Source organism: Rhamphochromis longiceps, linkage group LG9 (genome assembly GCF_057381845.1).
Source record: "Rhamphochromis longiceps isolate RC_006_pf linkage group LG9, R_longiceps_female_GT1.1, whole genome shotgun sequence".
In the NCBI taxonomy this organism is placed as follows: domain Eukaryota; kingdom Metazoa; phylum Chordata; class Actinopteri; order Cichliformes; family Cichlidae; genus Rhamphochromis; species Rhamphochromis longiceps.
Window position 1 is genome coordinate 11,995,126 of NC_140565.1, and position 26,776 is coordinate 12,021,901.

At 42.2% G+C, this 26,776-nt stretch overlaps 1 protein-coding gene and 1 pseudogene across 1 annotated transcript in view; one reads left to right on the forward strand and one right to left on the reverse strand.

Moving 5' to 3' along the window:
- LOC146661782 (uncharacterized) overlaps window positions 1-26,776 on the forward strand; it is a 517,204-nt gene that overhangs the window by 476,386 nt on the left and 14,042 nt on the right. The gene's annotated exons all lie outside the window — the stretch shown is intronic.
- The window catches only part of LOC146661809 (uncharacterized), a 57,057-nt pseudogene continuing 48,719 nt past the window's right edge, over window positions 18,439-26,776 (reverse strand).

Here is a 26,776-nt window from a genome sequence, read left to right on the forward strand (position 1 = left end):
TTGTGCTAATTAAAGAGTTGAAGCTCGGTCAAGTTAATTAATGGTCTGAAGCTTCGGTCAGCGCGACGTCTGGCCGATCAATAGGAAGTTAAGGTGACCTGGAGCCATGAAAGAATTGCATACATGCTTACAATACAATACACTACATATAACCTGTAAACAGAATAGAGGCCTGTGTGTGTTCAGCAGCCTGCTGCATTGGAGTTTGCCTAGTAACAGATGACTCGAACGGAGTCAGGAAGTATACTTCTAAGATGTCTTTGTTTGTCGAGTGAGGTCATGCACTGAGGTCAAGACACATAGTCTGCCTGAACACACATACACAGTATATAGACTTGTTTTGCTCGAAACTGCAAAGTTGTTTTACCTGCATACGTGACAGTTTAGTTCCACAAATAAGTGAAGTGCAGTAAGTGAAATAACAGGAAGCATCTGGCGGTGGCGGAGGAACAGAGGAAGGAACTGTTCTTTTTTAGAATATGTCCAAGGTCGGAATTACTGGAACTGATGCATGTTTCTTATCTGCTTTGACGCACGATGCTTGTCATCGACTATGTTATATATATGACTGCTCGTTTACTGTTCTGGGGAGATCGAGGCTGATGTTTTGCAGAGCTCATCTTTCCCACACACGTGTGTGCTTTAATAAAATCATTGTTTTGACGCACAATGGACCTCCAGTCGTTTGTCTCTTACCTCAAATACGAAATCAGGACACTTCTTAAACACTAATAAAAATATATAACATAATTCACAATCCACTTATGACACGTTTTATGAAGTGTCAAACTGAAAGAAAAGCGTGTTTTGTCATGGTATGTCATAACAATAGCTGATGGGCTTCTATTCCTATAAAGCAGACTAGACAAACAGAAACCATCTGTCACGGTCCCCGTGTCTCTCTGGTTGGCCCACGCTCGCTACAGGTTTTGTTGTTGTTAGTTTTGGTTTTTTTTGTCTCTCCTCCTCCTCTCTGCCTGGGTGGAGCTCATTACGGGCTCTCACTCTTGGCCCACGCACCCCTGTGGATGGTGTCCACCTGCGGCTGATCCGGCTGATTTCCCCAGCTGCTATTTAAGGCAGTGGCACAGAGCAGCTCACCGCTGGAACGTCGAACCACCTGAGTTCGTGCTCGCGGCATATTCAAAGAAGGATCGCTTACACGTGTTTTATGTTGTGGAACTAACCTTGACCTTCTGTCTGTAGATTCTGGACCGAATCACCGGACCTGTCCAAGTGGGGCAGTGTGTGGAGTGTTGGAGCGAGTGCGGCTGAAGAGGAGTGCGTGTGTGTGGAGGAACGGTGGCGGTGACTGAGTGGAAGAGGAAGCGTGTGTGTGGATTCCCCCCCCTTCTCTCCCTGGAGCCCTGGACCCCCTCCCAACTCACTGTACATATATTTTGCACTAAGGTGATCCCTATTGTAAATAAATCCCCTTTTTGTTTCGTTGAAAGAACTGTCTGCGCGTGGGTCCGTTCAGTAGCCATGACACCATCCATCCATCCATTCGCTTCAGCTTATCCTGTTCAGAGTCGCGGGGGCGCTGGAGCCTATCCCAGCTATCATAGGGTGAGAGGCGGGGTACACCCTGGACAGAAACACTTTGTTGAAAACAAAAGTGAAAGGGCGACTCACATCTGACTGTGTTCCCTGTGGGTTGAGTCACTTTGTATATAAAGCATTTGCAGCATTTTTAAAAATCTATTGTTCCAAATTTCTCTGTTTTCTCAACTTTTTCTCAAGCTGAGCACTTGGTCCACTTTTACAAGCGATGGCAGCAGCAGCAGCCTTTTCCAGAGGTTTTAGTTTTAGTTTTATGTGCAATAAACATTCATTGTGTCATTTATTAATTCATCCTTTTTTTATTTTCACTTTTTAAAAATCCACTACATGTTGTGTTGTGTTTAGTTGTGTTTAGTGCCGATGTGGGACAGTTTCCAATTCCATTGTACTATTGTACCAAATATGAATGTGCAATGACAATAACGAGTTATTCTTATCTTATCTTATCTTATATCTGATCTCAGATGCACTCCCTGATGTACCCACAGTGTCTGTGCATTTAGGATACACAGACAGCTAGTATAAATCCATGCACGCACATGCATATTCTGAATATAGTCTCTGTTTCGTTTTGTTCACTGTGGAAGGTCTTTCAAGGTCACAGTAGTTCATGTAAAAGAAGCTGATATTTTCATGTAAGCAGAACGTGACTTTTTGGAATTCAAATGAAAGAGGTGCTTTGACTCAAAACATATTGCAGGCAGATTTTCATGCAACATCTCTTAAACTTAGAAAGTTCTCTTTGTACATTTCTTTACAAATCTTTATTTCCTTAAATCCTTATTGATACTTTCTCATGTGTTTCAGAAACTTTGATGGCAGCGGCACAGTTGACCATGAGTGGTGTCACAACTACCGAAGGCTTAGTTAGGATTTTGCTGTGTCTGCTCCATCTTTCAAGTTCACTGATAAACAAGGGCGAACTGGTAAACTGACTGTTAACTTTCTTTTTGTTGTTGTTGTTTTAATAAAGAATGTAACTTTTAATTAACCACCTTTACCATTAAATCATGACCGTCCGATCACTGGTTAAGCTTTTCTCCTTACTTTTAAAATGCTCATTTTGTCCCAGTTACATGTTTCGCACGCATGTTTGTTGACGTTCTTTCTGGTTTTGCAGGAGGAGCTGAAAGGAAACGTTGAAAAATTACAAAAGGAAACAGCAAGAAGGAAGGTGAGTCTGTCAATGACATGGATGTTGACAGACTCCAAACAGAAAAACATGCTTTGCTATGACAACTAAAACAAAAAAACAATTTCCCATCATACAAAAGTCTGTTTGCACTCTTTACACTACATACTTTTGTATATTTTGTTACATTAATTTGGTTTATTTTTGTCCTCCAGGCTGAAAATAATTTAGACAAAGCCTATGTTCCTGCTGTCCTTGATGATGTTAAACGTCTCATGGATCCTTTGTACGAACTTTTGAAGTCAGTGAAACGTTTTACATCACTGCTTACACCAGTGCTGGATTTAATGGATGACCTACAGACTTTCGTGGGAGCCGGCAAGGAGTACATGAATAAGTCCTTTGAGACAACAGCTGCAGAAATCAATCACAATGAAGAGAACCTACGCAGAGTTATGGCAACACTAACACAACTAGAAAAGAATAAAGATGAACTGTAGCATATTAGTCAGCGTCTGTCTCTGGTAAATGTTCTGTGAAACATCTCTTTCATACTGCGCTGCTTCTAAATCAAAGCTAACTGTACACTTGATTTATAAACTTTGATGAGAAAAAAATCTTTTCTTTCTTTCTTTCTTTTCTTTGTTATATCAGGTCTAATGCGAACACAAAACACAAAGCTGAGATTTTCTCTGTTTAGAAATCACATTAAATCTGACAGTTGTTAATGATTCATATGTAGAAACACTTTCATGTGAATAAAAACATTCAAACTGTTATTATTGCAAATTGTGACGTTTGTAAGAATAGAAGCGGTGGCTGATTGTTCTCTAGTGTTTGTGTGTGGATCAGTGTTGTTCAAGTTACTTGGAAAAAAGTAATTAGTTACTTATTACTGATTACTTCTCAAAAAATGTTATACCGTTACATTACTGATTACTTAATTTCAAAAGTAATTATTTACTTATTACTTAGTTACTTTTTGGTACACACCTGAATACTTAATAAAGCAATAGACCTTTCAGCCCAGTTCTATTTTTATGCATAATCCATCATATAAAAATTCAGTCAAATGGAAAAGTCTCTTTTTAAAAATTGTTTTATTATTTTTAATCTCTTAATTTTAGGGAAATCGCATCAAGCAAAAATGTAATTCTATACAACAGTTTTTAAAAAAAAACTATGTGAAAAAATCTATTTTCACCTGTTTAGCAGGAGTGGGGCCGGTGGTCATATCAGTGGGGGATCTGGTGGTTTCTCTGTGAATTTCCGTTCCCATGGTAGCGTGCTAGGTGCTTGTTCAGATTTGAAGTGTAATTTTTCGCAGAGTGTACAACGGACGCTAATGTTTTTGCCACTTTTTACAGAATAACACTTGAAGTAATATAAGTACTTCCACGCTTTTAACGCTGCATGGTCGTACTCTCTCCTGCACTCCATATTACCCATTGTTGATCTACGCACGTCTGCTGTTGCCACGTATATGAACACGCATGATCAGCACAGCGCACCAGGTAGAATCCAGTTTTCAGGCCCCTCTTCTGTGGAATCAGCTTCCAGTTTGGATTCAGGAGACAGACACTATCGCTACTGTTAGGTCTGCACTCGCAGGCTCCACTAGTTCAGAGATTTATCACCATGAACGAATCAAGACGATCAGAGCTCGATCGGTTTTAAACTTGCAAGGGAAGTGTCGGATCAGGATCTTGGAGCTACAAGCTCCTCACATGATCCCAGACAACTCCAAAAATCCAGCGTCCCCAAGCAGGCTTTTATTCAGTGACAATAGTTACACAAACACCCATGGTAAAACCCTATTGTAATAATTTGTGATAAATAAAAGTAGAGTCTGGGGAATATTTGATGAAAGCTTATTGTGATTAATGCTGGGGTGAATTTCAAAGTTGATGTGACGTCTGTTTGAAGTTGGTGTGTTATGTGTGTGAATGTGTTACGTCAGCCAAGAAACGAGATTAGATTAGGACATTTGGATAGGGGATTTTATTCCCACATTGATTAGCAGGGTTGGACTCGGGCACCAGATAATTTAACTGTGGAATCGACAGTGGTGCTTTTAAATTTATTTAAATTATTTAGGACGGGGACGGTAATCCCTAGGAGCGCGGTTGCTCAGCGTGTGGCATCGACTCCTGATCACAGATGCGTGGTCAGGCCTGGCGGCGTCCAGTTAGCCCGAGTGGCGCCCGCGGGACTTCGGGAACCCATTAAAAACCAAGTGGTCAAGGACCACTTCTTTACCGTGCTGTTTGAGTAAAGAGCGGGCCTCAGGCGTGACCATTTCAACGTGGCTGACAGGTAAGCTTTAAGTAAAGCTTAAAGTGGGATATTTAGGACTTCCGGTCAGCATGCGACCCGAATAGACGCAGGAACGAGCTGCTGTGGTGAACTTAACTCCGCTTTGACCAGTTTCACCCCTTCAACTGCCACCTTTAAGTCGCTTACACTCGTAACTACTTTTCTAGTGTTTTGAACACTTTTGACCCTTTCCAATGGCTGCTAAGAGTGCAAAAGCGAACAAAAAGGAGGACGCTAGCTTAACACTGGAGGCTATCACCACGCTGCTCCAGCAGCACCGAGAGTTGGCATCTGAATTTAAGACCTCATTTAACGCCCTCGATTCAAAACTGGACCAGGTACGACAAGCCCAAGAGGAACAGGCCGAGAGAGTTTCATCCTTGGAGCTTGCAACTGAAGACCTGAGCCAACGTGTCGCTGACCTTGAAAACACGTGTGCCGCTCTTCGCGAAGACAACAACCAGCTAAAGAACAAAGTCACTGACCTGGAGAGCCGTAGCAGGCGTCAGAACATCCGCGTCCTTGGACTGCCTGAAGACACTGAAAGTGGGCGCCCCACTCACTTCTTTTCCAACCTTCTCTGTGAGTTATTGGGCAAAGAAATACTTCAGTCTCCACCGGAGCTCGATAGAGCGCACCGCTCCCTCGCAGCGAAGCCGCCCGTGGGACGCCCACCTCGCCCGGTGATCATCCGCCTGCACCGATACCAGATCAAGGACCTCATCATCCGAGAAGCTAGGAGGAGAGGGAAATTCGACTACCGAGGCGTGCCTATCCGAATTGTGGAAGACTACAGCCCCGAGGTCCTCAATCAGCGGGCGCAGTACAAGGACATTATGTCGGAGCTCTACGGGCGAGGCCTGAGGCCGGCTCTCCTCTTCCCAGCACGGCTTCGCATAACGCAGGCCAGAGGCGCCAGAAAGTTTTTCAGCTCCGTGGACCAGGCTCAACAGTACATTGAGAGGCTCCCAAAGGCTCCGGAAGCCCCGTGAAGAATTATTACTGATAAAACAATGGCACCAAATGCAGGTACCAAACATTCCATATAGGTATGGAGGCGCAGTCGGGATCCACGTAAGACGTTGCTTTTCCTCTCCGAGTGTAGCGATGTAGTCTGAGTGCTATAGCACTGAAATGCTGATTATTACTTTAATTTAACTCGATAATCTTATTTTGTTTTCTTTGTTAAATAAGGAGACAACCTCATTGACTTCTACCCGTTGGCTAATGACGTAATACCTGTTGCACGGAGACGGGGAGTTTTGTTATCTACTCGTAGCCTTCTGTCTGTTCTTATTCAATAATTCAGTTATAACGGTAGTACTTATTGAACTACATCATCTTTTTGTGTTTGGTTGTTTGTTTACATACTTGGACTCTGCTTTGAAACACTCCAGCAATTACATTTGGACTTGGTGGCTGATACAGTTTCGAAACTTAACAGTATTATACGGGGTTTCAGCTTACTATGCTATGGGCACCGGAGCAGTGGTTCGACTGCTTCAATACCTAGGTTATTGGTATCATAGACAGGAGGAGTAACACTCTAAATATGTTAAGTTTGAAGAGCTCGCTGCTTGTTCTTGTTCTTTTTTTTGGCAGCCATTTTCTGTTGTGGGGAGGGTTTGGGGAGGGTAAGGGTCACTGCTTTGAACCTCATACACTGTTCTTTTTTTTAACCTGTTCTGAACTAATTTCCACCCACTGTAAAGTTATTCTGTTCTTATCATCTAAGGCCAGTGTGCATAGTTTCTTTGCTCTACAAATCAGATGAGTCTGCAATTGAACTTTCTAAGCTGGAATGTTAAAGGTCTAAATCATCCAGTCAAGAGACGGAGGGTTTTGTCACATGTTAAACACCGTAACACTGACGTGGCTTTCCTGCAGGAGACCCACGTCAGGGCCTCTGATAATGTCCGTCTCTTCTCCCGTTGGAGGGGCCAGTGTTTTCACTCACTTTTCCAAGCTAGGGCACGTGGGGTCTCTATATTGGTCAGGCAGAACATTCCCTTTGAGGCCCACAATGTCATAGCAGACAAATATGGTAGATATGTCATAGTCATAGTCCTCAACATGAAGAAGAAGGCTTTCAGGAGCAAAGTGAAAGAGGAGATGAAAGCAGCACAGCGGGAGGTGAAACGCTGCCTGAGGGAAGCAAAGGACACCTACAGGAGGAAGGTGGAGCAGAAGTTGGAGAGGAACAATATGAGGGAGGTCTGGAATGGTGTGAAAACCATCACAGGCCACAACACCAAGAAAAGCACAGTGGGGGGGACTGTGGAGAAGGCAAACGAACTCAACAACTTCTTCAACAGGTTTGACCAGCCCACAACCCCCCCACCCTCACCCTCACCTTCACTACAGAGTCCTCTCCCCACTCTCCTGCCTCCCTCGCTTCCCCCCCTTCCTGACACCATGACACCCCCCTCCTCCAATCCCTCTCTCAGCAGCAAGACATCTCCCCCCCTCCCCTCCTCCCAAACACCTCCCAGTGTCACAGTGGATCAGGTCAGGAGGCAACTGAGGAAGCTTCGCCCCAGAAAGGCAGCAGGCCCAGACAAGGTGTGTCCTAGGATGCTTAAGGCGTGTGCTGCTGAACTTGGGGAGCCGCTACAACGAGTCTTCAACCTCAGTCTGCGACTGGGGAGAGTGCCCGCCCTATGGAAGACATCCTGCATCGTCCCGGTCCCCAAAAAGAACCGGCCCAATGAGCTGAATGACTTCCGACCGGTGGCACTGACGTCACATCTTATGAAGACTCTAGAGCGGCTCTTCCTCAACCTCCTCCGACCACAGGTACAACATGCCCAGGACCCACTACAGTTTGCATACAAGGCGGGTGTCGGAGTGGAGGATGCCATCCTGTACCTCCTACACAGAGCCCACTCACACCTGGATGGGGGAAAAGGCACGGTCAGGATCCTGTTTCTTGACTTTTCCAGTGCCTTTAATACCATCCGGCCCTGTATGCTTCAGGAAAAACTGAACAGGATGGAGGTGGACCCCTGCCTGGTGGCTTGGATCTCCGACTACCTCACCGACAGACCACAGTACGTCAGGCTGAAGGACATCACGTCTGACACTGTGGTCAGCAGCACAGGAGCACCACAGGGAACTGTGCTGTCCCCTCTTCTCTTCACCCTGTACACCTCTGACTTCTGCTACAACTCTGAATTATGCCATATTCAGAAGTTTGCAGATGACACAGCCATCATGGGGTGTATCTGGGATGATCAGGAAGAGGAGTACAGAAGTCTGGTGAGGAACTTTGTCGCATGGAGTCACACAAACCACCTGCAACTCAACACCTCAAAGACTAAGGAACTGGTTGTGGACTTCGGGAGGTCCAGAGAAGGTCCACTACCGGTTCAGATAGAGGGGGAGGAGGTGGAGGTGGTCAACAAGTACAAGTACCTCGGGCTGTGGGTGGACAATAAACTGGACTGGTCATGCAACACAGAGCACCTGTATAAAAAAGCCCAAAGCCGACTGTACTTCCTCAGGAGGCTGAGGTCTTTTAACATCTGCAGGAAGCTCCTGAGGATGTTTTACCAGTCGGTGGTTTCTGGAGTACTTTTCTATGCTGTGGTGTGCTGGGGGAGCAGCACAACAAAGAGGGACTCATCCAGGCTGGAGAAACTGATCAGGAAGGCTAGCTCTGTGGTCGGCATGAAGCTGGACACTCTGGTGACAGTGGCAGAGAAAAGGACATTAAAGAAACTGATGGACATTATGAACAATGCTGGGCATCCTCTGCACACGGCCATAAACAATCAGAAGAGTCTGTTCAGTGACAGGTTGCTTCTCCCCAAGACAAGAACTAACAGACTTAAAAACTCCTTTGTCCCACACGCCATCAAACTGTTTAACTCCTCTCTGGAGGGGAGAGGGAGGGGAAACAGGAGGACAAAGGAGGGAACAACTAAGCTGTAGTGCCTCTTCACCTCACTGTACAATACCTTGTGCAATACTTTTTGTAAATAGTCAACAGTGCAATAGACTCAATACTTGAAATGTGCAATTCACTTGTATTTTTATTTTTTATTCCTATTTATTCTATTTATCCCCTTTGTATATTTTATTTATATTTGTCTCTGTATTTATATATGTGTGTGTGTGTGTGTGTGTGTATATATATATATATAACAATTCTGTAACTGTAACTTCGGTCGTTGCTGTGCTTTTTTTGGAAGTCGAATTTCCCAGAGGAACCCACCCGAGGGATTAATAAAGTTCTATCTTATCTTATCTTATCTTATCTTGTCAGTGGGAAACTGTATAACAGTCTTGTTGCTCTAGTAAATGTGTATGCTCCTAATACAGATGACGAGAATTTCTTTAAACAACTATTCTCCTCTTTGCCCGACTTAAATGTCTACTCTCTTTTTCTGGGGGGTGATTTTAACTGCTGGTTAGACCCAGCCCTGGATCGCTCATCCACTAAGAGCAATGTTTTAAGCAAATCTGCATCTGTCATTCATGCCTTTCTATCAGAATATGGAATGTGTGATGTTTGGCGTACTCTAAATCCTCATAAAAGAGATTACTCCTATTTTTCACATGTGCACCATACATATTCAAGAATTGATTACTTTATCATTGACACTAATTGTCTGCAGCAGGTCCACTCCTGTGCCTACCATAGCATAGTTATTTCAGATCACGCCCCTCTTACTTTGTCTCTGTCTCTTCCACATCCTCCTGTTAAAGCTGCACAATGGCGTTTCAACTCGACCCTCCTGTCGGATGAACATTTTGTAAAGTTTATCCAGGATGAGATACGCTTTTACTTTGCCACCAACTCTTCCCCAGAGACTTCCAGCCTTGTCGTATGGGATGCCTTTAAGGCGTATATCAGAGGCCAGATTATTGCTTATTCGGCAAGAATTAAAAAACAGTCCACCCATGAAAGGAACAAGTTAATGCAACAGATTAAGGAGACTGATGAACAGTATGCTCTCAAACAGAGTCATGAAATATTTAAAAAGCGTGTAGAACTTAAAACAAGACTTGACCTACTCACAACGTACTCGACTGAACGTTTACTCTTACATGACAAATCCAAATTTTATATGCATGGTGACAAACCTGATAAATTACTGGCGAGCCTTCTAAAAGGTTCTCGGGCAAGGCAAAGTATTCTTAAAATTCGACAACAAATTCAAATTCAAATTCAAATTCAAATTTTATTTGTCACACACACACAACCATACACAGTATGACATGGGGGTGAAATGCTTGTAGCTGTACAATGCCCGACCATTAAATGACAGAAGAAAAGTTTTACAATATTTACAATTTACTACAAAAATTTACAAATTAACTTAGGAATTTACAGTAAAAATGTGCAAATAGCAGAAGAGATTATAAAGATAAGGATTGTAAATTATAGGAATTATAGGATTATAGGAAATGTGTGGTGGTGCGTGTGGTGACGTGTGTGAGAGTCCAGTCTTATAGTGACGTGTTTGGGAGAGTCCAGTCCTACACCTGGTTCAGGGCCCGAATAGCCTGGGGGAAGAAGCTCCTCCTCATTCTCTCTGTTTTGGCCTTAAGGGAGCGGAAGCGCTTCCCAGACCTCAACAGTGAGAAGAGTCCATTGTTGGGATGGGAGAGGTCCATCATAATCTTCCTAGCTTTGGACTTGCACCGCTTGGTGTAGATGGACAGCAGGTCAGGGAGCTCTGATTGAATGATGCGTTCTGCCGAGCGCACCACCCTTTGCAGATCTCGTCTGTCCTGCTTGGTGCTGTTCCCAAACCAGGTGCAGATGTTTGACGTCAGGACGCTCTCGATGGTGCAGGAGTAGAAGTTCTTGAGCACAAGATGGCAACATAGTCACAGATCATGAAAAAATCAATGAAGTGTTCAGGGATTTTTACTCACAGCTTTACACCTCAGAGTCCCAAACTGACTGTAATGCAATTAATGAGTTTTTAGCTAAACTTAACATTCCTGAAATTCCAACAGAACTTAAAACAAGGCTGGATGAACCCATCTCCCAGTTAGAAGTTTCCTTGGCTATAGCTTCGATGCATTCTGGTAAGTGTCCAGGTCCGGATGGCTTTCCGTCAGAATTTTTCAAACACTTCTCTTCATTACTGTCCACGCAGCTTAGTGCAACCCTCACGGACTGCAAGGAACAAGGATCTCTTCCTCAATCATTCTATGAAGCCTGTATTACACTTATTAAAAAGAAAGGAAAAGATCCGTTGGAATGTGCCTCCTATAGACCCATTTCTCTACTGAACACAGACGCTAAAATATTAGCCAAGATACTTGCCCGTAGACTAGAAATAGTTCTTCCAAAAATTATTTCGAAAGACCAGACAGGCTTCATTAAAGGTCGTCATTCATATTTTAACATAAGGAGGCTATTTAACATAGTCTACTCCAGCTCTACAGACTCTGATGAATGTGTGGTCTCGCTTGACGCTGAAAAGGCCTTTGATCGAGTTGAGTTTGATTATCTCTTTGCAGTCCTTGATAGATTTGGCTTTGGAGCGAAATTTACTTCATGGATCAAATTACTCTATTCTCAACCATCTGCTACAATACGAACTAACCTCCAATTGTCAAAACCCTTCAAACTTCACAGAGGCACACGCCAGGGATGTCCTCTCAGCCCCCTGCTTTTTGATCTGGCCATAGAACCCCTTGCCATTGCGTTCCGCAGTTGCAAAGAGGTACACGGCATTTGGAGAAACAATACAGAACATAAGGTCTCGCTCTATGCAGATGATCTCCTGCTCTTTATTTCTAAGCCCTTAGCCTCACTACCATCTGCATTGAATCTGCTTAGTCAATTTGGTCAGATTTCAGGGTATAAACTGAACCTTAATAAAAGTGAGCTCTTCCCGCTAAGTAGCAAAGCCAGTATGTTAGACTTCACCTGCTTGCCCTTCAGAGTTGAAAGGACAAAAATTACATATTTGGGAATCACAGTGACAAAAAAACATAAAAACCTTTTCACAGAAAATGTGAGTGCATTGCTGAACCAAGTGAAGCGGTCCCTTACCCACTGGACACCACTCTCTATGTCTCTGGTAGGACGTATCAATTCAATTAAAATGACCATTCTACCCAAATTTCTATACCTTTTCCAGGCCATACCCATTTTCATTCCCAACACTTTTTTCAATAAGCTGGACTCTGTCATCTCATCTTATCTATGGCAGGGTAAACGCCCAAGGCTCAATAAGATGCATCTTCAAAAATCTAAAATTGAGGGTGGGTTTGCACTTCCCAACTTTCGTTTTTATTATTGGGCTGCTAACATACGATGTTTGGTGTTTTGGTATTTTTACCATAATCGGAGTGGTTGTCCTGACTGGGTCACTATGGAATTGCATAGTGACAACAGTATATCCTTACTAGCTGCACTTTGTTCTCCACTCCCATCCTCTTCATTCAACTTCATTCCCAACCCTGTAGTGGTGCACTCATTAAAAATATGGGGCCAGTTTAGGAAATATTTTAAACTTTGTGACTTCTCCCTCCTCAGCCCCATTGCATCTAACCATTTCTTTAAACCTTCTACCCAGGACGGTGGGTTTGCGGAGTGGCACAGAAGTGGAATAACTTGCTTTAAGGACCTATTCATAGCCAACAAACTAGCATCATTTGAACAACTTGCTAATAAATATATTCTTCCACCATCACACTTTTTCAGATACTTGCAAGTCAGGCACTTTATTTGTTCCCAGATTTCAGGCTCAAGCCCTCCACCAGAGCCTACACTACTAGAAACTATTCTACAACTCAATCCAACCAATAGAGGGCTGATTTCCTTGCTTTACAATAAAATGTTAAATTTGACACATACCTCTTCATCCAAGCTCAAGACACTGTGGGAAGAAGACTTAAACATGACAACCTCTGATGAAACATGGGCCTCTATACTCAAACATGTCAACACTACATCACTATGTGCCCGCCATTGTTTAATCCAGTTCAAAGTGGTGCATAGAGCCCATTTCTCAAAATCCAGATTATCCCGTATCTACCCTGAAATCACTCCATACTGTGACAGATGCAAAACTGCTGAAGCCTCACTGGTCCACATGTACTGGTCTTGTCCCAATCTCACTCAGTTCTGGTCAGAGGTTTTTCGTACCCTGTCCAGAATTCTCAGTGTGACGCTGGCCCCCGGCCCCCTTCTTGCTCTGTTTGGCATCAGTGGGAATGAGGTGCTTCTACCGGCCTCTAAAAAACAGGCATTATCATTCTGTTCCCTGTTGGCCAGAAGGGCAATCCTACTGAGGTGGCGGGACGCTGCCCCTCCCACTCACAAACAGTGGTTATATGACCTCATGGCCTGTCTAAAACTGGAAAAGATAAGACACTCACTTCAGAACTCCACTGGGAAATTTCAAGACATGTGGGGACCCTTCCTTGATGCTTTTCAAAATCTATAAGAATTTTTCAGCGAACTCTCTTAAGTCAGGTGTGGAAATACAGTGTGCGGGTGCAGGCAGTGACCTGGGTGGGAATGAATGGGATTGTTTTGCAGGGATTATGTTACTTTGGGATATATTATACATTTGTTTATATTCTTTTTTTTTCTCTTTCTTTCCCTTTTTTCTTTTTCTTTTTTTTTCTTTTATTTCACAGCCGAGCCGAAGATACATTTTTGGACTCATTTCACAGCTTAAATGTACTACTTAACCTTAATGTACAGACCACCTGGGTCTGGGTGCAGTTCCCCCCTCCAGGGGCAAGGGTACCTAGACCCGGTTCGTAGAGTACGCTTGGGGAGTGTGATCGTGTGTACAGCGTCTCTTTATGTCTGTCTCCACGTTGGTTGAGTGTGGAGTAAGTACATATGAGAGCATGAGGGTGGGAATGGATGTTTGTGTCTATATGTCAGGTTGGGTATCAGACGCCACCTCTCTGGGGACATCTCAGGCCCTCCAAGGTTTGGAGGCCTATCTCCACCCACCACCACTTCCCCTGCCAGTGGCGGACTCCCTCAGGTGTCGGTGCGTTGGTGGTTCTTTGTGTCTGGGGGTGGGCGTCCGGGTACACACCGGCTCACTCCTTGGCGGCCGCTTATCGGGGCCTGGAGCCTGGGGCTCGCTCGGGCCACTTCGGAGGTGGGGTGCCCCCGGCCTCTCGGCCTGGGGCTCGGTCACTCAGGCACAGCTGGCTGCCGGCGGAGCTCACGGGCGCGTCACTGCAACTCCCCCTGGCTTCTGCTCCGCGGCTGCTGAGTGAGCCCTCATCTGGGACTCTCCTCAGCTCTTACTGGGACAGTGGCGCGGCTGCCCCTCTGTTGGTCTTCCTTGGTCTGTTGTGTTCTGGGGGCCTCTGGATGTCTGGAGTTTTGTTCTCCTCCATACCTGCTTCATGCCCTGGTGGACGGGGCTGTGGCCCCCCCACACCCTCTAGCAGATCATTACATGGAGAAACCTTTGGAATGCAAGCATGCTGATCCACACAGGTATGCACACAGGTGTACACACGGATATTCACAGACGCGGACTACAGCTTTCTTGGCTGCTGCCTCAAAGCACATTGTGCGCTGTCTATCTTGCGTGCTGCACAATATCGTTTATTATTTAGTATCTACTGCTAGCTAGTTTATTGTGATGGTGCCTTTTTTTTTTTATTATGTTGCTCTTTGTTGTTTGCTTTCTCTTCTGGTTTTTTCTCCATACAGGTGACCCAGGTGTTTTTTTGTTTTTTTTTGTTTGTTTTTTTTTCTTTCTTCCCCCCCTTCTCACCGTCTCTTCTCCCCTTTGGTTTTCTTTCTCTCCCTCTCTTTCTTTCATTCTTTCTCCCTGTCCTATCCCCCAGTCATGTCTGTCCCGTTTGTAGCAACTGTAAATAAAATAAATTCATAATTATAATAAAGGTCAATCAAATGGACCAATATCGCAAGGCCATGATGATCCACTTGGTAAAATAAATCCGCTTGGCATCTTTCTTGGCCTTAAGACAACAATTCGGATGGCTATAGATCCAAACGGGACACAAAAAAAAAAACCCTTAATGTACAGATCATCTGTAATCCTTCTCTTTTCTTTCTGTCTATATGTATAATATATATGTTGATGTTTATGTGTACAAAAGGAAACCTCTTAATAAAAAAGACATTGTTTAAAAAAAAAGTGGGATACTTAGACGCCGGTTAAGTGGAGCTTCCTGTTAAGCTGCGGGAAGCGCTTATAAATTAACATAAGACTTAGAAATCGGGCCGCTGTCCTGGACAGAGAACGGTCAATTGAACAGCAAGGTGGGCAAACCTGGGCTTAGAGGCTTTTAAATCTGTCGAAAAGGTAGGATGACCGATATCGGAGGCAGAGGAAGTGACGTTGAAAATGTTTGTTTTCTCTTTGATCTTTTAGTAGAATAAGCGGTTATAATGCACACTTTCTTACACATACTGAAAAAGTGCTCATGAAGAGATGATCTGTTGTGAAAGGTGACTTAGAGTGCAGTAAAAGGTCAATGCATGCACGCTTATGGTCACAGATATTACGTAGATTTATTTCTAGGGTAGAGGTGAAACATTTTGCTTTGTCTTTGCTTAGCAAGTAGTGATGCAGAAGGTGTTAAAGATATTCATGCCATGAATAAGTCGACAGGAAACATATGGAGAGTGAGACACCTACAGTGGGGCAAAAAAGTATTTAGTCAGCCACCGATTGTGCAAGTTCCCCCACCTAAAATGATGACAGAGGTCAGTAATTTGCACCAGAGGTACACTTCAACTGTGAGAGACAGAATGTGAAAAAAAAATCCATGAATCCACATGGTAGGATTTGTAAAGAATTTATTCGTAAATCAGGGTGGAAAATAAGTATTTGGTCAATAACAAAAATACAACTCAATACTTTGTAACATAACCTTTGTTGGCAATAACAGAGGTCAAACGTTTACTATAGGTCTTTACCAGGTTTGCACACACAGTAGCTGGTATTTTGGCCCATTCCTCCATGCAGATCTTCTCGAGAGCAGTGATGTTTTGGGGCTGTCGCCGAGCAACACGGACTTTCAACTCCCGCCACAGATTTTCTATGGGGTTGAGGTCTGGAGACTGGCTAGGCCACTCCAGGACTTTCAAATGCTTCTTACGGAGCCACTCCTTTGTTGCCCGGGCGGTGTGTTTTGGATCATTGTCATGTTGGAAGACCCAGCCTCGTTTCATCTTCAAAGTTCTCACTGATGGAAGGAGGTTTTGGCTCAAAATCTCACGATACATGGCCCCATTCATTCTGTCCTTAACATGGATCAGTCGTCCTGTCCCCTTGGCAGAAAAACAGCCCCATAGCATGATGTTTCCACCCCCATGCTTCACAGTAGGTATGGTGTTCTTGGGATGCAACTCAGTATTCTTCTTCCTCCAAACACGACGAGTGGAGTTTATACCAAAAAGTTCTACTTTGGTTTCATCTGACCACATGACATTCTCCCAATCCTCTGCTGTATCATCCATGTGCTCTCTGGCAAACTTCAGACGGGCCTGGACATGCACTGGCTTCAGCAGCGGAACACGTCTGGCACTGCGGGATTTGATTCCCTGCCGTTGTAGTGTGTTACTGATGGTGACCTTTGTTACTTTGGTCCCAGCTCTCTGCAGGTCATTCACCAGGTCCCCCCGTGTGGTTCTGGGATCTTTGCTCACCGTTCTCATGATCATTTTGACCCCACGGGATGAGATCTTGCGTGGAGCCCCAGATCGAGGGAGATTATCAGTGGTCTTGTATGTCTTCCATTTTCTGATGATTGCTCCCACAGTTGATTTTTTCACACCAAGCTGCTTGCCTATTGTAGATTCACTCTTCCCAGTCTGGTGCAGGTCTACAATACTTTTCCTGGTGTCCTTCGAAAGCTCTTTGGTCTTGGCCATGGCGGAGTTTGGAGTCTGACTGTTTGAGGCTGTGGACAGGTGTCTTTTATACAGATGATGAGTTCAAACAGGTGCTATTCATACAGGTAACGAGTGGGGGACAGAAAAGCTTCTTACAGAAGACGTTACAGGTCTGTGAGAGCCAGAGATTTTCCATGTTTGAGGTGACCAAATACTTATTTTCCACCCTGATTTACGAATAAATTCTTTACAAATCCTACCATGTGGATTCATGGATTTTTTTTTCACATTCTGTCTCTCACAGTTGAAGTGTACCTCTGGTGCAAATTACTGACCTCTGTCATCATTTTAGGTGGGGGAACTTGCACAATCGGTGGCTGACTAAATACTTTTTTGCCCCACTGTATATAGGGCAAAATGTGGTTGAGCTTGTAACCGAATGTGTGCCTGCAAAAGTAACAGTGTTGTACAAGACGTGCTCGAGATGATCAGATAAGAGAAGAAGAGAGCGAGCAACAGGAAACAGCTGGAGGGAAGACGGTGAAAGCGGCTCTTTAAGTGTGTTAAAGGTTGTCAAAAATATCGCTTACACAAATAAATAAAATTGAAGATTAAATACATAAAGGATAGAACCCAGAACATGATAAGTTGAACCAACTTTGAATAATTAAGAGAACAATTGATGAATACATTAGATTACTGAGGCGTAGCAGGGGGAGGAGTTTTTTTTTATACTTTACAGCAGCGGTCCCCAACCTTTTTTGCGCCACGGACCGGTTTATGCCCAACAATATTTTCACGGACCGGCCTTTAAGGTGTTGCGGATAAATTCAACAAAATAAAACTAGTACCGATACCGAAAAAAAGAAGATTTATTCATAACACACGTGAAAAGACCCAGGAAAACCGAGTTAACGATAAAAACACTAACAAAATAACACTGAAAACCGATAAAAACCCTGAAAACCATACATTTCACACCTGAGCCTCAACTCTCGCGGCCCGGTACCAAATGACTCACGGACCGGTACCGGTCATGTTAAAAGAATGTTGGAAATTTGATCAGAATACGGTGAAAATGAGAGAAACAGACATTTTTCTCAGATCATTGTGTTAAATTGTCAAAATCGCCGTGTTCTCTTTAAGACTATCAGCTCTACTCTAAACAACCCTGAAAGCCTCTGCTGACACATGTCATCAGTTCCTTTCTTTCTTTGTAAACAAGGTCGAGTCTGTCAGGTCAGCAATAGAACTTCCTACAGATGACCCATCAGTGTTTATTCCATGACTGTAAACATGTTTCCATTCGTCACTTCAGTCTTTACTCTGAAATACAGGAAATGACATCATGGCTCAAAATCTTTGTCGTTCAAACAATTCTTTATTTAACAATATTTTAACTTTATTTAACAAAATACATTCAATAAAAACTTAAACAACAGAAAACTGATTTTTAATCCAACCACTGAAAAAAAAGGTAACGACTGAACACAAACAGAAGAACAATTTATAAAGATTAAAATGGAACTACAGGAAGTTTGATTCACAGCCTCATTTGAACTTTAACTTAAACTTAAGGAGAGCCGACCTGAACTCTGTGGAGCCTGATCTCCAGGGTTTTAAGTTGGACTCTGAAACCAGAGGATGTTTCTCTCTCTTCAGATTCGCTGTCGTCCTGTGATGGGAACGATTTCAGCCCTGCGTGATCGCGCTGATGTTTGCACAGAGCAGATGATGAAGTGAATGTTTTGGCACAGTGGTAACAGTGAAACAGTTTATTAGTAACGTGGGATCGTTTGTGTGCAGAGTATGAACTGAGATTACTGAAGCTCTTGTCACACTGCTCACAGCTGTAGTTTCCTTCCATGTGTGTACGTTCATGCTCGTTACGACTACTTGACTGTGAGAAGCTTTTGTCACAGTGTCTGCACTTGTATGGTTTCTCTCCTGTGTGGACTCGTTTGTGTGTTTTAAGCTGACCTGCAGTGGTGAAGGATGACCCACACTGATCACAGAGGTGCTTTTTGACCCCACTGTGAAAGAGTTCATGTTGTTTTAACTCAGCTGATGTGGGGAAGCTTCTCCCACATTCTTTGCAGTATTTCAGTTTGTCTCCAGTGTGTTTACGTTGATGTATTTTTAGGCCGGCTTGCAGACTGAAAGTTTTTCCACAGATGTCACAACGAAAGTCTTTCCCACCACCACAGCGATGACAGGGTTGAGAAGTGGATCCATCTGTGTCGCTCTGCTTCTAAACAAAGACACAAAGACAGTGTAAGTCAGTCCTTCAACACTTTTATCCTGAAAGTCGCCTGAAATAAAGAGCATCTCTGCAGACGTCCAATTACATTTTACTGTTTCAATTAACACACTCAGTTTACTGGGCTACAATAACTACAATACTACCACCATAATACTACAGCAATACTTATTTAATATTACAGTAACATCTGACTTACACTTAAATGAAATGAAAACCTGAATAATGGCTCAGAGCTACTCTTCGGTGCAGTAGAAGTGCTAACATGCTAACACAATTTAATGAGCAGACTTGTTCCAAACAGTCAGACTGAACTTACAAGAATAAAATAAAAATACAAACCTCACAGTAACTGCACTTGTAGAGTCTCTTTCTGGTGTGGATCTGTTGGTGTTGTCTCAGGTACTGTGGAGTTTTAAAAGTCTTCTCACACAGGTCACATTGATAAGGTCTCTCCTCAGTGTGGGTAAACATGTGGCGTTGTAAGTGTGCGTCTGTTGTAAAGTATTTGCCACACTGATCACACCAGTACACATCTTCTCCGGAGTGAATGCGTAGGTGTATATTTCGGTACCCTAGCTGGCTGAAAGTTTTTCCACAGATGTCACAGCTGTATGCCTTAACTCCAGAGTGGGTAACTAGATGTCTCTGCAAGTGGCTACTTTGAGTAAAAGCTCTGCCACACTGATCACAGCTGTAAGCTTTAACTCCACTGTGGACGACTTGGTGTGTTTTTAGGGAATTCTTCCAGGAAAACGACTTTCCACACAAGTCACAGCTGAACGGTCTCTCTCCAGTGTGGATGAGCTGATGTTGTTTTAGTTTAAACTTCCAGGTAAAATCCTTCCCACACTCGTCACAGGTGTTTTTTTTCTCTCTCTTTCTTCTGTGAGGTTTGTCGGCCTCCTGAGAGCGCTGACTTCTCGGTCCACGTTGGTCCTGCAGTGACAGAGATACAAACAGAGGCAGTGAGTGAAATGCAGTCATTAAACAAACTGAAGCTTCAAACTCCCTCCATTAACACTAGTTTTAAACCTGAAGGTGGAGTGTGGCACCAAACACCACCAGAACCTGAACGACTGCAGGTGCTGATAAGTTGCGGTCGCGGTATTTCAACATCTAGTTAGCAATACAGAAGACGAGCGAGAATAAATGGAGTAATATTTTTTATGTGGCAGGTAATTTCAAATGCAGCGATTCTATCAGCCCAACAAACATCAGTAAACACACAAACTGTTTGTGTGCAGTTTGTCTCACAATGTGATGTAAAGACTGCAGTAAAATCCTCTGCAGGTTAGTGCAGGATAAGCAGGCAAGTTTACTGTAATGTGATGGATTTAAGTAAAGAACAGTGTGTGACTGGTGCACAGTGACTGTGGTGCTCATGTCAGAGTTAGATTACATCAAGTGTAGCAGAGATTAACTTAAACTTAAGCTCATGATGCTGACATTCATTCACTGAGCTCCACCCACATACCAACAGGTTAGTGTCTAATATAAAGACAGTGTACTGTCAGTGTAGAGAAAGGAAATCAGCCAGGACAACTCATGAAACATCTGCTGACATCTGGTTGAATTCACAGAGAGCAGCAGGTCAGCTGATCACAGCCTGCACATTAAAAAAAATCTACTGGAGCTCTCAATAGAAATGATTGTGAGCTGTGACCCTTTTCCCCACACTGAGCCACTACAGCTGATTTTAGGGTTGAATCCTGCTGAATCCCACTTTAACATCTTCCTGCTCATTTTGATGTTTAGAGGCAACGTCACCGTCTAAGATGTAGGCATTGTATACATTGTATACATTATTTCTACATTACATTAATATTGCACAAGGTTCACTTAGTTTAGCATAAAATATACATATCAGTACTTCAGCTTTTAATGGAGTATTTCTTAACACTAGTATCTGTCACCTTCTGTGTTGAGCTCATTGTTTTCTCTGCAGTGGCTGAGCTGAGTCCAAGTAGCTGAAATTTCCTCTGCTGCTCCGTCAGACTCTTCTCCTCCTCCTGATCAGCTGGGACACAAAACAGAACTTTGTTAAGCTCCACACTGCACTGAAGAGTCAAAGTGTCTCATATGTTCATCTGAGAACACACAGAACACATTTTAGCTTCCTTGGGTGGACAACTTGTTTGAAACAAACACAAAAGGTTTGAGCACCGATACCAAATTCAGCAGTATGGCACACCAGTACCAGGAGAGCAATTCCTCTTTAAAATATGCCCTGGCCAAGAAAAAACCCGACAATATACGTGTGCCGTGAGAAATGATAGATAGATAGATAGATAGATAGATAGATAGATAGATAGATAGATAGATAGATAGATAGATAGATAGATAGATAGATAGATAGATAATTTATTTCAAACATGCAAATATAATTGAAATAACAACAGAAAAAAATAAAAATAACAAAACTTAAAAATCATCAAGTTTTCATGTAAATATCTATGTCTACAGAATGTGTGTGCTCGAAAAGGAGTAGGATGAAGTTTTCTTGTTCCTACCCCCTTATTTCAAATTTCATTGCTTACAAATCCATATCCAGGATTCAACATTATTTGATCATATATTTAACTATGTACAAGTCTAACACATTGAACATACACAAATAAAACCATTTTCAGCACGTAAACCAGAACAACAACAAACTACATTTTTTACATAAACTAATCACTCTGTTTATAACAGCCGCTTAATCTCTGAGTTTATTTTCTATCTATGTGACAAAAACCTTAATGAACACTTAAGGTTGGGTTACTCAGGCCTTGATTTATAAAAAATGAGGACACAATGAGACAACTCAGTCACTGAGAGGAAGATTTCCTATATTCATACAATTTATTATTTTTTGAACAATCCTGTGAATTTTTGTATTGATGTACTTGTCTTGATTTCATCTGTATATCCGAGTGGGTGTAGAAATCTGAGCCATCATCTGAGTAAGCCTCATCACAACTTTGCGCTGATAAAGGCAGCTGTGTTTTAGCCTGGAACACATTTATTTTTACATTTCTCATAAATGTATTTCATTATAGCACTTTTACCGCCAACATGTTGGGTCTTTTGGAGCCGGAAGTGACCTTATATGGAAGAAGGGTGGCGCTAGCTAGCTTAGTTAGCAAGCTGCATTCATAAGCTGTGCAGGTGCCACAGAGATGCTAAGTAGCCTTAATAACAGACTAATAAAACAACAGAAACTCTGATTACAATGAGCTCATTTAAAAGCTTTCTTCTAATAAAATTATTTTCTTCTCTGTGTTTCACAACCTTTTGCTGATATCTTTCTGTAAATTAGTTTAAAGCAGCTTGAGTCAATTTAGTCAGATTTTTTTTTCCAACTGGTTCACAAAAACTTGAGAAGAGACACCGAGGAGAGCAACAGAAAGCCTCATTCAGGAGCTAAACTCAAGATTAACTAGACTCGGATTAATATTAGCTCGGTGCTTACCTTTAAATCAGTCTTGACTATAATCGGAGAGAAAAACGCCATAAAGCGGGAACTCGGCTTCTTCTTCTTCTGCTCTTGTATTTTTTGGCGGTTAAAGCTTTAAGGCGCATTACCGCCACCTGCTGGACTGGACTTTTCATGTCCCAAACATCATCAATTGGGCACAAATTTGTTGGAGTTTCTGTTAATAAAAAAGATGGAATTCAAGGATCTTGTTATTTGGTTTGTTTGTTTTCACCATTTACTCTACAATTTTCTGCCAGTGTATAGCAAACCCCACAGCTCAAATCAATGAAGAATTTAGTATTTTTAACATATTGCTTAAGCTGGAACCAGCAGCTATATAGGCCTAATTTTTAATCCAAACATGTGATAGAGGTTTACCACCAGGAGAAGCAGACTGTAAATAAAAGACTGTGCTACTGAAAACTGTTAGTCTGACTTTGGATTGTAAATATGTTTCCTTTTGTCACTTCTGTATTTGTATATGGCTCAAACTATTTGTTATGAAAGCAAAACAAACAAACTGATGTTGTATAAATTGATTCAGGATTATTTACTTCGAGTCCAGAAATCATAGCTGTCTCATCAGATCCAGTTGTGACATTAGCTATAGTTTCCGCGGAGGGTACTTGGTTCTGTATGACAGCACAGCTTTTAGGTTGAATTCAAGCGCTTGAGTACAGCCTGATAATTAGAGGCCTGCAAACTGTTTGCTGATGAACTTTGGAAGTAAAAGTACAGACAGCTATAGAAGACACAGGACACGAGATGGGTTCATTATTTCTTTTGAGTTCCATGTAACAATCCGTAACTCTGTAATTAATGAATGTGCCATTTAATCTTGGCTGCAGCCAAGATTAAATGGCACATTCATTAAATGGCTAAAATGGGTTGGCTGCCGTTCAGCATTTAGCACAAGTCAGCTTTTGATCAGAAAGTTTTCTGGTTTGATCCCTGGCTGCTCCAGTCTGCAGGCGAAATATCCTTGGACAAGATTGTAATCCCAAGCTGCTTTCTGATGCATCCATTGGAGTGTGAATGCTTTATAGAGTTTGTGAAACAGTTGTACGTGTGGTCAGATTGTTTTGTATTTGTGTGTGGATTGAAGCACATGTCTGAGAGCACATCAATCACTGCACATATTTTTTAAAATCTTAGTTTAAATAAAGTTTTTGATTATTTATTATAAAAAAGAGATGATATATATATAATGCAGTGGGCACTCCACCAGCTAACATGTCAGTTAATTTGACACATTGATTTATTTATCATTTCTTTTTCTCTCTCAGCTTTTCAGCTCCATATTTTTGCCATTTCTTCCACACTCAACTCTGTTCTACAAGGTGAGCCCACAGTTAATGTAGGAGAGGGCAGGTGGCATTAAGAGGTTTGATTGGGCAATCTAGGGCCCAGTTAGTTCTTCCTTTTGGTGAAAGCTGGGCTCTTCAGTTCAGCATGGCACAGCTCCAAAGATTCTGCAACATCAAACCCTCTGTCTGCTAATGTTACATCACCTGGGCTGAGGCAGTCCAGGTAATTGCAACAGTTTCTTGAAATTAGTTAATTCAGATATAAACAGAGTGACAGTTTACAGATTCAAACGTGTCTCAGAGAAAACAGAAAAAAACAGTAAAGCCCAACTCTCCTCTTTGTGATCAGGAAGACAAAATTCAACTTCCTGATCAAGTAGACAAATCATTCAACCAGCTTCTAGAAAAGGAAGATATTCAAAAGTTGAAAGAAATGGAACTCCTAGACATGCAGGGAAGAAACTTTGAGCTCCAAGCAAAGCTTGATAAAGCACTAGAAAAACTAGTGCTGAAGGACAAAAAGAATCAGGAGCTGCAAGTAAAGCTTGATGAAAGACCGCACACAAATGAAGAGTTTCTTCAAGAAAAAAGGCTACAGGAGATAAAACAGAAGGAAATGGATTTCAAGCTCCAGGACATGGAGAAACACAACAAAGGCTTGCAAATCAAGCTTAATGAAGCTCTGCAAAAAAATGAAAGAACTCCTCCAAGAAAAACAACAACAGGACATGAAGCAGTGCAAACTCCAAGGCATGGAGGAAAAATACAAAGCGCTTCAGGTAAAGCTTGATAAAACACTGAACAAAAATAAAGAGTTGCTTCAAGAACAAAAGCAACAAGAAATTAAACAGAAACAAACGGACTGCAAGCTTGAAGACGTGCAGGAAAAATACACAGCGCTGAAAATAAAACTTGATAAAGCCAGAGGTGGGACCAAGTCATTGTTTTGCAAGTCTCAAGTAAGTCTCAAGTCTTTATCCTCAAGTCTCAAGTCAAGTCTCAAGTAATGTCAGGCAAGTCAGAGTCGAGTCTCAAGTCACTGGTGTAAAAGTCCGAGTAAAGTCACAAGTCTGAAACTTTGAATTTCAAGTCCTTTCGAGTCTTTAAAGTCTAATCTTGAAAGTAGAGATAGTGTCTGTCTCCCGAATCCAAACTGGAAGCTGGTTCCACAGAAGAGGGGCTGTAGTCGCAAATTTTGAAGCCATCCTGATAATCTTCTTCCACCAACGATGTGGAGATCCAACCCTTTTAGATCCAATTAAAATCAAGACACTCAAAAAGATGCTCTGTAAAAGAGTAGAAAAAATAGATACAGACATGTGCTGCATGAAAGACGTTAGGGAAGGTTAGTTAGCTGGAGAGCGAGTTATGCAGGAGAACTCTCAGCAGCATTAACTGCCCTGTTACTGCACCACCTTAATAAACCATGGTGAAGCAAAATGTCTTGTGCTTAAGACTCTACATGAAAGTTAAAATATATATGTTCAGTGCACATAGATATATAGTGTATAGTTATACATATCACACAAAAATCCACCACATTTCCCCTTGTGGTACCTGGAGGTACCACCTAAAAAGACCCAATGACTAAAGAAGAACAAAAATCGTGAAAACGAATGCGTGCGCTGTTTTTTTGCTAACATACTTTAAAGCAAGCTCTAAATAGAATATAAGAATTTGTATAAAGATCCCACACAGTTGTTGCTCTATTGAATAAACCCCAGAAACCTCATAGTCATCAACATAACATTCTTCCAACGCTTCATTTCTCTTAGTCAATTAATTTAAGACTAATTGATTCCTCTTCATTTGCAAATCATACTACACAGTATCCTTATCAGAATACTCAAGAAACTTAAAACTAGCCTAATTACAGTAAAATGAAAGTGAGGCATGAAACACATCAGCAGAGACACATAATACATACACGGATTACACAACACCATATGTGACATTAAAAATAATACAATAAAACAATTAATTCCCAATTTTGGATTTCATCTTGGTCAGGTTCAACTTCTTTTTCTGAACAACTTCTCAGTGTGGGCTTTGAAATGTTCTTTGACCATCACTTCATCTTCTTCATCCGACATAAACCCACCAAGAGCATTCTCTTTGTGGGCCGGTACTGCTCACCCGAGTAAACACGAGCTGACATTGACATGAATTAAACATAAAACATTATATACAGTATAAGATTTTGTAAGGTAAACCTAGTTCATACAAATGAAGTAAAGAAAAGTTATTAAAACAAAACGTGCCTTGCTGTTTATTCTTTCAGTGTCCCACAGTAGCACATTTCCTGCTAGGAAAATGTCAGAAGTCACATCATTTCTGTAAATTGGGAAGTAACTGTAATACATCAAGTCACCTCTGTCTCTTGTTACCAGGACTTTTTAAAATGAATGGTACAACATGGAAAGAGGCCCTACACAAGAGTTTAGCTTTGAGCTCAATATGCGATGATCCTTTCAGCCATGACATCTCTGACATGGGAAACCAGGGAATTTGATTAGAAAATGGTGAAGGATTTTCTTTTCAGTTAGAAACTGGATTTGTGTAACATGTTGGTGAAAAGCCCCCAAAGAAACCAGCATATGATCAGTCGCTATATTGCATTTAATACAAACGTCCTTCGTGTATCCTTTGAATACAGAACAGATCATTTCTGATATCTATGAGTAAACCCAACGAGCACGTGTCCCAAAAGACCCCACAGTGTTTTTATCTGGCTTTTCCCTGACAGTTAGTGGACACTGACAGATGTGTGCTGAATATGAAAGGAAACAAAAGAACTAAAGAAGGTTTGCAGTGTTAAAAACAAGAACTACATGAAGGTTGTTTCATCCTGCTGTAACTTATGACAGAAGCATCTTTTGTTTGTTTGTTTTTATTTGTTTACACAAAGACAGATGTTGAA